Genomic DNA, 12,754 nt, shown 5'->3' on the forward strand with positions numbered 1-12,754 from the left:
TTGAGCCCCTGAAATGAAGGGATTGTGTTCAAAAAATGCGTTAGTTTCCTCACATTTTTATGCAATCGTTTTGTTCACCCCACTGAATTAAAGCTGAAAGTCTGCACTTCAACTGCATCTGAGTTGTTGCATTTAAAATTCATTGTGGTAATGTACAGAACCAAAATTAGAAAAATGTTGTCTCTGTCCAAATATTTATGGACCTAACTGTACTTGCTCCTTAATGTTTTAATCATTTTAAATCATTAATTGCACTACAGCTTTTTGCTGTTAAACTATACATTTACTACATTTATACAGGTTTGCTTTTTTTTCCTTGTATCAACTAGACATTCATAATTCTTGAGGTGTAATTATAAAATACAGATTACCATGTTAATTATGTGGTACATGTGTTACTTATTTCTTACCAAAGAATATGCTGTATGATACACAGCAACAAATAAACACAGTACAAATCGTTAAAAAAGCCTTTTTTATACAATTTCAATTTCTCGTATTAGGAATTTGTTAGTTTTCGCATACCCCTTGGGGTCAGCAATTACTAAGCAGCAATTTCAAATTCAGCTTTATCTTTTCTTTTCTTTTTACAATTAAAAGTATAAACTGCTGCATTTTAAATAAACACCCTGTCCAAACTCAAAGCAGTGTTTGTTTTAATTTAAAGGACAAAGGTCTGAAGTAGCTTTTCTTGCCGTTTGTCTAATTGCACAGGGTGACTTCTCCAATTACTTTTTCAGTTGATTACTCCAGTTTCTTTAATGTAAAGGCTAATACAGTAATCCCTCGCTATATCGCGCTTCGCCTTTCGCGGCTTCACTCTATCACGGATTTTATATGTAAGCATATTTAAATATATATCGCGGATTTTTTGCTGGTTCGCAGATTTCTGTGGAAATGGGGTCTTTTAATTTCTGGTACATGCTTCGTCAGTTGGTTTGCCCAGTTGATTTCATACAAGGGACGCTATTGGCAGATGACTGAGAAGCTACCCAACTTACTTTTCTCTCTCTCTCTTGCGCTGACATTCTCTGATCCTGACGTAGGGGGATTGAGCAGGGGGGCTGTTCGCACACCTAGACGATACGGACGCTCGTCTAAAAATGCTGAAAGATTATCTTCACGTTGCTCCCTTCTGTGCAGCTGCTTCATGAAGCGACATGCTGCACTGTGCTTTGCATACTTAAAAGCACGAAGGGCACGTATTGATTTTCGATTGTTTGTTTTTATCTGTCTCTCTCTCTCTCTCTCTTTCTCTGCTCCTGACGGAGGGGGTGTGAGCTGCCGCCTTCAACAGCTTTGTGCTGTGGTGCTTCGCATACTTAAAAGCCAAACAGCCCTATTGATTTGTTTGCTTTTCTCTCTCTCTCTGACATTCTCTGCTCCTGACGCGCACTCCTTTGAAGAGGAAAATATGTTTGCATTCTTTTAATTGTGAGACGGAACTGTCATCTCTGTCTTGTCATGGAGCACAGTTTAAACTTTTGAAAAAGAGACAAATGTTTGTTTGCAGTGTTTGAATAAAGTTCCTGTCTCTCTACAACTTCCTGTGTTTCTGTGCAAATCTGTGACCCAAGCATGACAATATAAAAATAACCATATAAACAAATGGTTTCTACTTCGCGGATTTTCACCTTTCGCGGGGGGTTCTGGAACGCAACCCCCGCGATGGAGGAGGGATTACTGTATACCAATGGCCTCTCTTTCACTGATAAAAGAAAATTCCATTTGCTACTGTATTTACACTGCAGGAAGTTTGCTGCAAAATGGAAAAAAGACACATGCTGGCTCAACTACCATAATACCTTGCGTAAATGACTACTACAACTAAATTACTGTAAAGCTTAGAAAAGCAGAGGCCTTCTTATCAATCAAGTCTTTCTTTTAATGAAAATCAGCTAATTTCGATTAGCAGCTGATCAATTGCAGCATACTGTATTTATATTGTAGTGCCAAATAGTTAAAAAATATAGTTCAGATATTGTTGTTTGTACTTGGAACAAGATAAGGACTTAAGCTTTTGCAACATTCCTAATGATTTCACGTTGAGCTTGTTCATTACGTTACATAGTCAAAGAAGACACAAAGTACATGGTATATTTGGTAGAAACAGCTGACAGCTGTTTGGGGGGAAAAAAGTGATGTTTTGGACATAAATATGTATTGACAGTATATACCGTGCCCCCCAAAATTTTTGGGACAAAAGCACAGTTTTCCCTGACTTACCCCTGAAGTGCAAGGGTATTTGCATAGATGTTGGTTACAATATGTAGAAATGACAGCACGCTTTATACATGGCCCCCCAATGCAGGGCACCATAATGATTAGGACACCTGGTGTCACAGGTGTTTGTGATTACTTGCGAGTGTTTCGTTGCTTCATTAGTTCAGGCATACAATACCTAGGCTTGCTTCTACCTACAAACTACCTTTGTCCCAAACATTATGGAAGGTGCTGTATACCGTGTTCTATGAGTGAAAAATGAGACGTAATTGCTGACATTTTCATTATCTAAAAAAACTATTGTGATGTTTTCAGGTTTTCTACCTGCCTTGTACTCTGTGCTTCTAAGACAGCCTTTGGTTCTCACAAACCAGAATTTGGATTAAGTGAGCCCAGAAATGGTTGGATGAATGCTTCGAGTTTTTATCTATATATATAATTCTCTAAGCCACCGCCAGAGTGGCACGACACCCGTGAAAGCACTCAGGAAGGAGCGACACCCACCAACTCTAAGACCATTGGATACGACAAAAACTCGCACAGCCACGCCCACCAACTCGGACGCAACGCCTCGGAAAACATGCCGTCATTTCTGTTTGTCTGTGCCACAGTCCACATGCAGCTCTGAGCCACGTTGACTTTTCATTAGTCAACCTCAGTGGAACCTTGGTTCACACAGAGGCAGCGCCAGAGAGAGATAGAGGCACACACACAGGCAGCGCCAAAGAGACACAGAGGCTCACACACAGGTAGCGCGAGAGAGCCGCGCACACACACAGGCAGCGCCAGAGAGAGACAGAGGCACACACACAGGCAGCGCGAGAGAGAGAGCCGTGCAATCCTTTAAAACTGAGGTTAAAACACAATGAAGGAAGCAGTCTTTAAAAACCAATAAGCCCTGTGCCTCTTTTTCATTAGCGTCTCACCTGCTTCACCGATGCAGGCCCTGCAACAGTCGAGACGCTGTCTCAGCAGCTGACCTTCTCTGTGCCTGACTCCACTACTGTCAGTCGCCTCATTAAAAATGGCCTTTTGAAGGGGAGCTATGGACCCGCTATACCACAGGAACACATTGCCTTCGAGCCTGCTCTCGCTCACTCTAACGCACCGGCTTTCTCTCTCTCCTCACTCGCTCGCACACTGCACAGGGGAGAAATGCCCGCAGCACGACTCCACCCAGAAACCGTTTCAGCCACACTTCCACGCCCCTCGCTACGCTGTGAGTGCGATGATTATTTATTTAAAAATGGCCTTTTGAAGGGGAGCTGTGGACCCGCTATACCACAGGATCACCTGTGACATTGCCTTCACATTGTTTTCCTTTTATTTATGATCCCGTCGAACAGATCAGATACCCAGGCAAACAACACTGAATAATCAATAGCTGCAACCACTTTGCCCGCCCTAACTCCTCACCTGAGTCGGTTTCGTCTGTGTTCAGCAGTGTTTCCCAAACTTGGTCCTGGTGAACCCCTGTGGATGCAGGGTTTTGTTCCAACCAGATTCCTAATCATTAATGCCAGTGAAACTCATCAGGGATAAGTCAGTTTTTCAAACGCAGCTGTGTAGCAGATTAGTCTAGCAGGATGTACTAATCCGAGATGAATGCGCACCCCCACGCTGAGTGAAAAGCCAATGTATATTGAGTCTAATAGGCTGCAACAAAATGATGAAAGAACGGGCGCATTTTTTTCTCACAAGCTGAGTGGGTGGGTGTTAGTTAGTTAATTAGTTACTCGAAGGATTTCAAGATTTAATATGCACAAGCGGTAACACTGCAAAAACAGCCCAAACCAGAAAAGACGGCTGGCAAAAAGTGGCCGACAAATTAAACGCGTGTGCATTGTACTTACTGAAAGCAGCATTACGGATTTTGCAAATGTTCATTTTTTCCCTCTGCTTAAAAAACATTAAAAAAGCGGTGTGATTATGCGGCATATACTACACCGCGGGTTGGTATGCAGCGTGTAAAACAGTTTGTCGCGGATAATTTGCCTTTTACTTCAACACAAAGACAATTTCCTGTTAGATTTGCCTTTGCAATGACAATTAATAAGGCACAGGGCCAAACTTTCAAAAAGATATGCATGTATCTGCCATGTGCAAGATTCTGCCAAAACCAGTTTTCAGTCATGGACAGTTGTATGTTGCTCTCTCCAGAGTTCCATCTTTTCATTCACTTACTGGTATGCCTGCAGGAACACGTGCAGCGAGCGAGCGACACACACACACACACACGCACGCACACACGCACACATACTGGCGCACGCGCGAGAGAAAGAGAGCGCTGGACGCATAAGAATAAGAATACTTCATTACATTGATATACCGGTGTTTTCATTATTCAAAGTGCTATCCACACAGGGAGAAACCGGGAAGCGAACCCAAAATCTTCCACAGTCTCCTTACTGCAAAGCAGTAACACTACCACTGTGCTACAAGGCAGTTAAAGAATGCACCAGGCTCGATTTTGTTTTCACTTCTGTTTACAGCGATCGGATCGTAGCGTGCATTATTGCAATGTTACTTTTCTTGGTGGCTTATTACATTATGGATGTTTCACATGTTAATTTTTTTCCCTGTGCTTAAAAGACATTAAAAAAGTGTTTCTCAACTGTGACTCCGGAACAACTCAGTACGCAAGCTATATTAAGCGTCAGCAACGAAGACTCGCTACACCTTAATGAACAAGTGCTGAAACTTATCCCTACCGACAAAGTAACTGTCACCAGCGTGGCCTCCATCGTCATAGACGATCCCGCTTTCAGTCACGGACAATTATATGTTGCTCTCTCCAGAGGTCCATCTTTTCATTCACTCACAGTGGTATCCACAAACCCATCCCATTTGGACAACTGTGTCGTTCAGGAAGTGTTCACCCATCAATACATAATTATGCGCCGTATGCTACGCTGCGGGTTGGCTAGTTTAACTTATTTTTTTAAAGTACAGTGGAACCTCAGTTCATGACCATAATTCGTTCCAAACCTCTGGTCGTAAACCGATTTGGTCATGAACCGAAGCAATTTCCCCCATAGGATTGTATGTAAATACAATTAATCTGTTCCAGACCGTACAAACTGTATGTAAATATATATATATATTTTTAAGTTTTTAAGCACAAATATAGTTCCATAGAATGCCCAGTGTAGTAAACTAATGTAAAAACATTGAATAACACTGACACGAACACCCAGGCTCCCTGCTCAGCTGCTCACTCGCTCTCAGCCTCTCTCTCTCTCTCTCTCTCAGCAGCACACGAGCCCGCTCTCTCTGTAACATTGCAGCAGTTCGCGCTATAGCCTTGCAACCCAATCGCTGTATAAACACTTTTTTTAATGAGTTTTAAGCACAGGGGGGGAAAAAAGGAACATTTGAAAAATCTGTAATTTAATAAACCACCAAGAAAAGTAACACTGCAACAATTCACGCTACGAACCGAAAAATTAACATTTGAAAAAAGAGAAAAGTGACACTGCAACAATTCACGCTACGAACCGAAAAATGAACATTTGAAAAATCCGTAAAACAAAAAACTAACCATAAACCACCAAGAAAACTAACCTTGCATGAGTCGTGGTCTGGCATGAAGTGAGGAGGAACTGGGTGGAGAGGTGGTTACAGTTGAGGGAGAGTCTGGCTCCGCGATGGAAGGATGTTTTCCTTCAGGTGTTTTCTCTCTTGTGATTTCTTGGGTTTCTGGTGTTTTTAGCTGTTTAGCTGGTGGATCAGACTTAGTGAAATAGCGGTCTAATGTGACTTACCTTTTCCTACGCATTAAAATTTTTTGGAAATGCCAGACAACATTGCTGTTCATCATGTTTATCACTCTGTTCATAACCGCTTTGTCAGGGTGGTTCTTTTCGAAAAAATCCTGGCACTCGTTCCATTTTTCCATGATGGCTTTTATCGCATCACTTTTTATAACCGCCCTTTCCTCTTCTTCCCCGGAGGACTGCTCCTCGGTGAGCAACCTAAGCTGCGCTCCTGCTGGAGTTCAGCGAGTTCCTCCGTCGTCAGCTCCTCGATGTCCTCATTGTCCAATTCAAGACCCATGCTCTTGCCCATGGACACAATCTCATCCACAACAGGAGGCTCAAAGCTTTCTAAAACCTGTTCAGGAACGCATTCAGGCCAAAGTTTCTTCCAGGCCGAGATCAAGGTGCGGTGTGTGACGTCTTCCCAGGCTTTATCAATGAGGTTGATGCAATGAACGATATTACAATGGTTCTTCCAGAACTTTTTCAGGGTCAAAGACGTCTCCTCAGTCACATTGAAACACCTGGTGAATAGTCCTTTGGTGTACAGTTTCTTAAAATTTGAAATAACCTGTTGGTCCATGGGCTGCAGAAGAGGAGTCGTGTTGGGGGGGGGGGGACACGACCTTAATAAAGTCGTACTCCTCGACCATATCGTCAACCAAATTTGGAGGGTGTGCCGGTGCATTGTCCATCAGAAGAAGGCATTTTTTAGGCAGGTTATTCTCTTCAAGATATCGCTTCATGGCGGGAGCGAACGCCTCGTGCAGCCATTCCAAAAACAAAGTCCTTGTGACCCACCCCTTCGTGTTTGCCCTCCACATCATAGGCAGTCCGGCTTTGTTCACATTGTGCTGCTTGAAAGCACGAGGGTTCTCAAATTGGTAAACAAGTAGCGGCTTGATTTTTACGCCGCCACTGGCGTTAGCACACAGCAAAACGGTTAACCTGTCCTTCACTGGTTTATGGCCAGGCATAGCCTTCTCTTCCTGGATAATGTAGGTCCTCTTCAGCATCCTCTTCCAGAACAATCCGGTCTCGTCACAGTTGAAGATTTGTTGCAGGATGTAGCCTTCATCCTCCACTAATTTTGTGAAATTTTTCATGAATTCTTTCGCAGTTTCAGCGTCGGAACTAGCAGCCTCTCCATGCCTTATCACACTATGAATGCCACTTCTCTTGCGAAACTTTTCAAACCATCCTCTACTGGCTTTAAATTCCTCACTTTCGCCACTCGTAGAAGGATAGTTTTGCAGCAAATCGCCATGAATCTTCCTGGCTTTCTCGCATAACATCACCTCGCTTACGCTATTTCCTGCAAGTTGCTTCTCGTTCAGCCACACTAGCAACAGTTTTTCCACCTCTTCCAGCACTTGAGGCCTCTGCCTGGTTAACGCTGTAACTCCTTTTGCAACGTCAGCTGCTTTAATAGATTCTTTCTGCTTTAGAATAGTCGAAATCGTAGATTTTGACTTCTTGTACTCGGCGGCAAGATCAGTAGCACGAACGCCATGCTCATACTTTTCAATAATTTCTTTCTTTACTTCAGTTTCAATTTTCTGCAAAACTTTCTTCTCACCACTCTTCACTTGCTTAGAAGCCACGGTTAACTGCAAAAGCACACGAAATACTGTAGAGCACAAAGAGTTAACAGGTAAAGCACGCACGTCTGACTGAGAACAATGAACAGGGAGAGGCTGAACACGTGCTTAAATACAGTAATCGGTGCATACGAACCGGAAGGGAAATGAAATAGAGCACAAAGAGTTCACAGCAAAAGCATGCACGCACGCACGTGCAAGCACGCACGTCTGACCGAGAACAATGCGACACATGCGGAAATCATTGGTGCTCACAAACCGAAAGGGAAACTGGCTTGTTCGTATACCAAGTGTGTGGTCATGAACCGAGGTTCAAAATGTTCAAAAGTGTTTTTCCTCTGTTTTGATTTGGCAATATGAGCTGAATATAGAAATGAAAGATGTAAAAAAAAAAATTTTTTATTGTAATAAGATTAAGATAATAGACAAGCAGTGCTTCCTCCCACAGCTGGTTGACAATATTCACGCCATTTTCTCATAAACAAAGAGCTGCATTTTTACATTATGTAGCACAAAGTCAGGAGTCTTTAATAACTATGCCACACTGGATGACTGGGCATATCTAAATGATTAGTGAAATATGATTCATAAGCATGGATAATTCTAAAAGGACATCTAGGTTTCTTAAAAGTTCCTTGTTCCTCGAGCATGTTCATGGCTTTGCACCTCTCTGAAACAGTTTTATTTACATCTGACTTTTACAGCTTTCATAATATAAAATATGTGTTCATTGCCTTGAGGTCTATCAGAATTGAATGTAACTTGAACCTTTTGATACCATACTAGCACACTTATCTGATATAGAATGCATTTTTTCTCAGCACCAATGATAATTTCTGTTCATCTGCACCAGACATTTGGGTTAAATGTTCTGTAAGCGGCAAGAACTATTTTTTGGAAGTTCAACATTTGAACATACAGTAATCCCTCGCTATATCGCGCTTCGCCTTTCGCGGCTTCACTCCATCGCGGATTTTATATGTAAGCATATTTAAATATATATCGCGGATTTTTTGCTGGTTCGCGGATTTCTGCGGACAATGGGTCTTTTAATTTCTGGTACATGCTTCCTCAGTTGGTTTGCCCAGTTGATTTCATACAAGAGACGCTATTGGCAGATGGCTGAGAAGCTACCCAACTTACTTTTCTCCCTCTCTCTCTTGCGCTGACTTTCTCTGATCCTGACGTAGGGGGATTGAGCAGGGGGGCTGTTCGCACACCTAGACGATACGGACGCTCGTCTAAAAATGCTGAAAGATTATCTTCACGTTGCTACCTTCTGTGCAGCTGCTTCGTGAAACGACATGCTGCACGGTGCTTCGTATACTTAAAAGCTCGAAGGGCACGTATTGATTTTCGATTGTTTGTTTTTATCTGTCTCTCTCTCTCTCTCTCTTTCTCTGCTCCTGATGGAGGGGGTGTGAGCTGCCGCCTTCAACAGCTTTGTGCCGCGGTGCTTCGCATACTTAAAAGCCAAACAGCCCTATTGATATGTTTGCTTTTCTCTATCTCTCTGACATTATCTGCTCCTGACCCGCACTCGTTTGAAGAGGAAGATATGTTTGCATTCTTTTAATTCTGAGACGGAACTGTCATCTCTGTCTTGTCATGGAGCACAGTTTAAACTTTTGAAAAAGAGACAAATGTTTGTTTGCAGTGTTTGAATAACGTTCCTGTCTCTCTACAACCTCCTGTGTTTCTGCGCAAATCTGTGACCCAAGCATGACAATATAAAAATAACCATATAAACCATATATGGTTTCTACTTCGCGGATTTTCTTATTTCGCGGGTGGCTCTGGAACGCAACCCCCGCGATGGAGGAGGGATTACTGTATTTTTGAAAAAGATAAATGAGTTGACAGGCTATGTTGGGACAAATTGCCTATATTCATCCAAACTTTATTTTCTTAATATTAAAAATCCCAATGTTGTTCTAGTTTCCATTATTCGGAAGGATCAATTTCATAATTTTACCAGTGTCACATGGTATTATTTTATTTCTTATATGTAAATTTCTGGGACAAAAACATTGTTTGAAGAATGTAAAAACTAAAAGTGCATTTATCTTAACTAAGAAAAGCTTATATGTACTAACAAAACTTTTTTTTATATACTTTATAAGTAGGTAATTTCATACATTTGAATTAGAAGTAATGTTTATGCCCAGAACAAATCAACATTATTCATTTTTAGAACCTGGATTAACATAACAGTTCTGATTGATCTAGTGAAAATGTAACCAAGTGTTTGATTAATTTGTATAAAACTATTCAATCCTCTTTGTTCAGTAAATTTTGTAATTGGATGTATAGAAATACTACTGTATATAAGTAAATAAGTACTGTATACAATATTTATACGGCTAATATTATTGGCAGGCAGCATGATATAGAGGTTATTGGTTTGGACCTAGAATTTCAAACCCTGAGGTCATGGGTTCAAATCCTGCTACTGACACTGTGCGACTATAAGCGAGTTACTTCACTTGCCTGTGCTCCAATTGGAAAAACATCAGAAATGTAACCAATGGTATCTCAAATGTTATAAGTCTACCTGAATGAAGGAGTCAGTCAAATAATAAGTAACAATAATATTATTAGGTCACTGGAGTTGCTTACTCTTAACTGGCTGCATTAGGTCAATTTCTGCTTTTAATAGTGACTTGGCACTTGTTGGTGGTCATTGCAAAACAATTTTACAGGAAACTATTTTTTTTAATTGAAACAGGTAATCAGTAGGAATAATGTGAAATTTGAGTATATATTATTATCATTATTAGAAGTTTATGATTTGTTGCATATTTAGGAAGCAGTAAACTGAACATTTTGACATTTGGGTAGTCTTTTCTAATGTTTGAAGTGGGTGAAAATAATTGCCAGTATTATATTTTGGAGACTTCTTAACAACTGGGGATCCCCCTTTAAAGTCAGCAGATGCTTATGTACATGTAAAGAATTTCAGAGAGCCAGATGGTGGGGCATCCCCATTCAAAATAAGCATGCGCACATGTAAAAGTAAATGATTTAAAAGGTAAGGGAAGGGAGTCCTCTTTCAAAGTCTATAGATGTGAATCTATATTACAGTGGAGTAGATCATTGGAGACCTATTGAATTAAAACTGATGATGTCAGTCCTGGCTGGTCTTGGATCTGAGGACACTACTTCTGCTTCTACTTCTGTCTCCCTCCCCTTTTGTTTCTTGCAAAGCAGCACCAACACTCAAAGCCACAGCGCCCTGAACCCTCACTGGAGCTTTATATAGCATGTTTGCTAAGCATGTCTCCCATGAGCTTCACCAAGTTTCCTCACTGTATACACCAAACATGATCCTGTCTCTTTCTTCCTGTCCAAGACACTGCCTTTTCTTCATTCATCAGTCCACCCTATTGGTGTGTACTACTGTTTGTGTGGCCCATCAATTGCCTCTGCTTAAGTCTTCATTTGCATAAAGCCCCTTCTCAGTGCAGCACAGAACATATCTGTTAGCATAAATACAGTACAATATTAATATCAAACATTAAGAAAACACAGGTCCACTAATTTTCTTTTTTCTATAATGTCACCAAATTTCAATCAAATCTAGCAAGAATTTTAAAAATTTGGTGTATTTAGTTTCTCTATTGTGGGGTGTGGGTGGGGTTACCCCTACATATTGGCACATTAAAATGTACTGTCTTAGTGGGTGCCTACTGCTCCAGATGTATACTCCTGCCAAATTTCAGCTTTTTAACTAAACAGTACATATTTTTTTGTTGATAATTTAATTGTAAAATATAACATCATAAAATCTGTGAAGATTCATGTTTAGCTCTTGAGATGTACATTATTTGTCAAGTGACTTCACTTTCTAAATTGTATATGCCATTGCTATTTTGTCTGTGCATAAGTGGTATTTCAGTGGAGCCGTCATTGATCAGAATTGGTTGATTATTTTTAATATGTAATCAGAATATGAAGTGCTTCTACTGAACTACTTACTCGACAGAACTTGGTGCTTAAACTGAGACAGTGGAATAGCCCCTCTCTTTTTATATTAAATTCAAGAATACTCTGCATTATATTGTTTTACCTAAAGTTAAATAAAATTTGACCCCAACCTCCTCTAGTAATTATACTTAGTTTAATAAGCTTCAATAGAAAATAAAAAAAGACAGCCTTGTCATATTAAATAATTGATACCATCCATTAAAATCATTCCAACATTTTGTTTTTATGCTATCATTTAAAATATAATTTTGAATTAAATGATGTGAGTATTCCTTATGCACAACATATACCACTCACCCTTAATTCCCAGCATAACAGAATCATTCACAACATGTGTTATTTTTAAAAACAAAGTAGCACAGATAGTATTGCCAGCATTCTCTGCATACTGTATGAGGCAGTGTTATATTATAAACCTAAGTAAAATTGACATGCAGCATTTATTTTCAGCACCTCTATCACTAAATATGTTTGTGTACATCAATCACATTCATAAATCCACTTTAAGATGGATAATACCAAAGCAAATGTCTGTCATCTTTGCTGACTTTACCTCTTGTCATCATGGCATCTGTAGTATCCTAATCTGTTGCTTCCTGTTCCAGTTTTATCAATTTATTAGTGCTATCAGTCTCAAAAAATGGGTGGGTGTCTTGGTGTTAGGAAGCTGGGTTGAATCTGCATTATTCTGATTTCACTGTCATGTTTCTGTGACCATTCCAGGATATTCACAATCTTGTAGAATTGTTGAAGAGTCCATTTGCAGATAAGCACACTGCTACCTTGAAGGGCTGCACCGAATGGCAAAAATATTCACCCTACCTCATTATACTACCAATCTCCATAGGTGATACTCTGTAGGATGTATTTGTGGAGTCCTGGGGTTTACATCCTGTTTAAATCTTCTCATCAGCATGAACCATCAAGAACCAGAATTCCAATTTTTCTCCATCCTTTAGTGTCCCTTAGCCTACTAGAACTCCATGCAATTTTTGATCCATGACAGTTTCTCAACTTGTATTCAACACATTTATTTGTCTTATTTTGCCTCACACTTCTGAACAGATTACTTCTCTATGCGTAATTTTTTACTCTATATCCAATCTTACAATTATGACATCATTTTGACTACACTCCACTTACCAAGCTCTATTAATTCAACATTCAATTTACGATTGAATACAT

At 40.3% G+C, this 12,754-nt stretch overlaps 2 protein-coding genes across 3 annotated transcripts in view; one reads left to right on the forward strand and one right to left on the reverse strand.

Annotated features, from left to right (window-relative positions):
- The window catches only part of arhgap31 (Rho GTPase activating protein 31), a 1,181,844-nt gene that overhangs the window by 973,667 nt on the left and 195,423 nt on the right, over positions 1-12,754 (reverse strand). The window lies entirely within an intron of this gene.
- The window catches only part of zbtb20 (zinc finger and BTB domain containing 20), a 308,716-nt gene that overhangs the window by 265,822 nt on the left and 30,140 nt on the right, over positions 1-12,754 (forward strand). The window lies entirely within an intron of this gene.

Source organism: Erpetoichthys calabaricus, chromosome 4 (assembly GCF_900747795.2).
Source record: "Erpetoichthys calabaricus chromosome 4, fErpCal1.3, whole genome shotgun sequence".
NCBI lineage: Eukaryota > Metazoa > Chordata > Cladistia > Polypteriformes > Polypteridae > Erpetoichthys > Erpetoichthys calabaricus.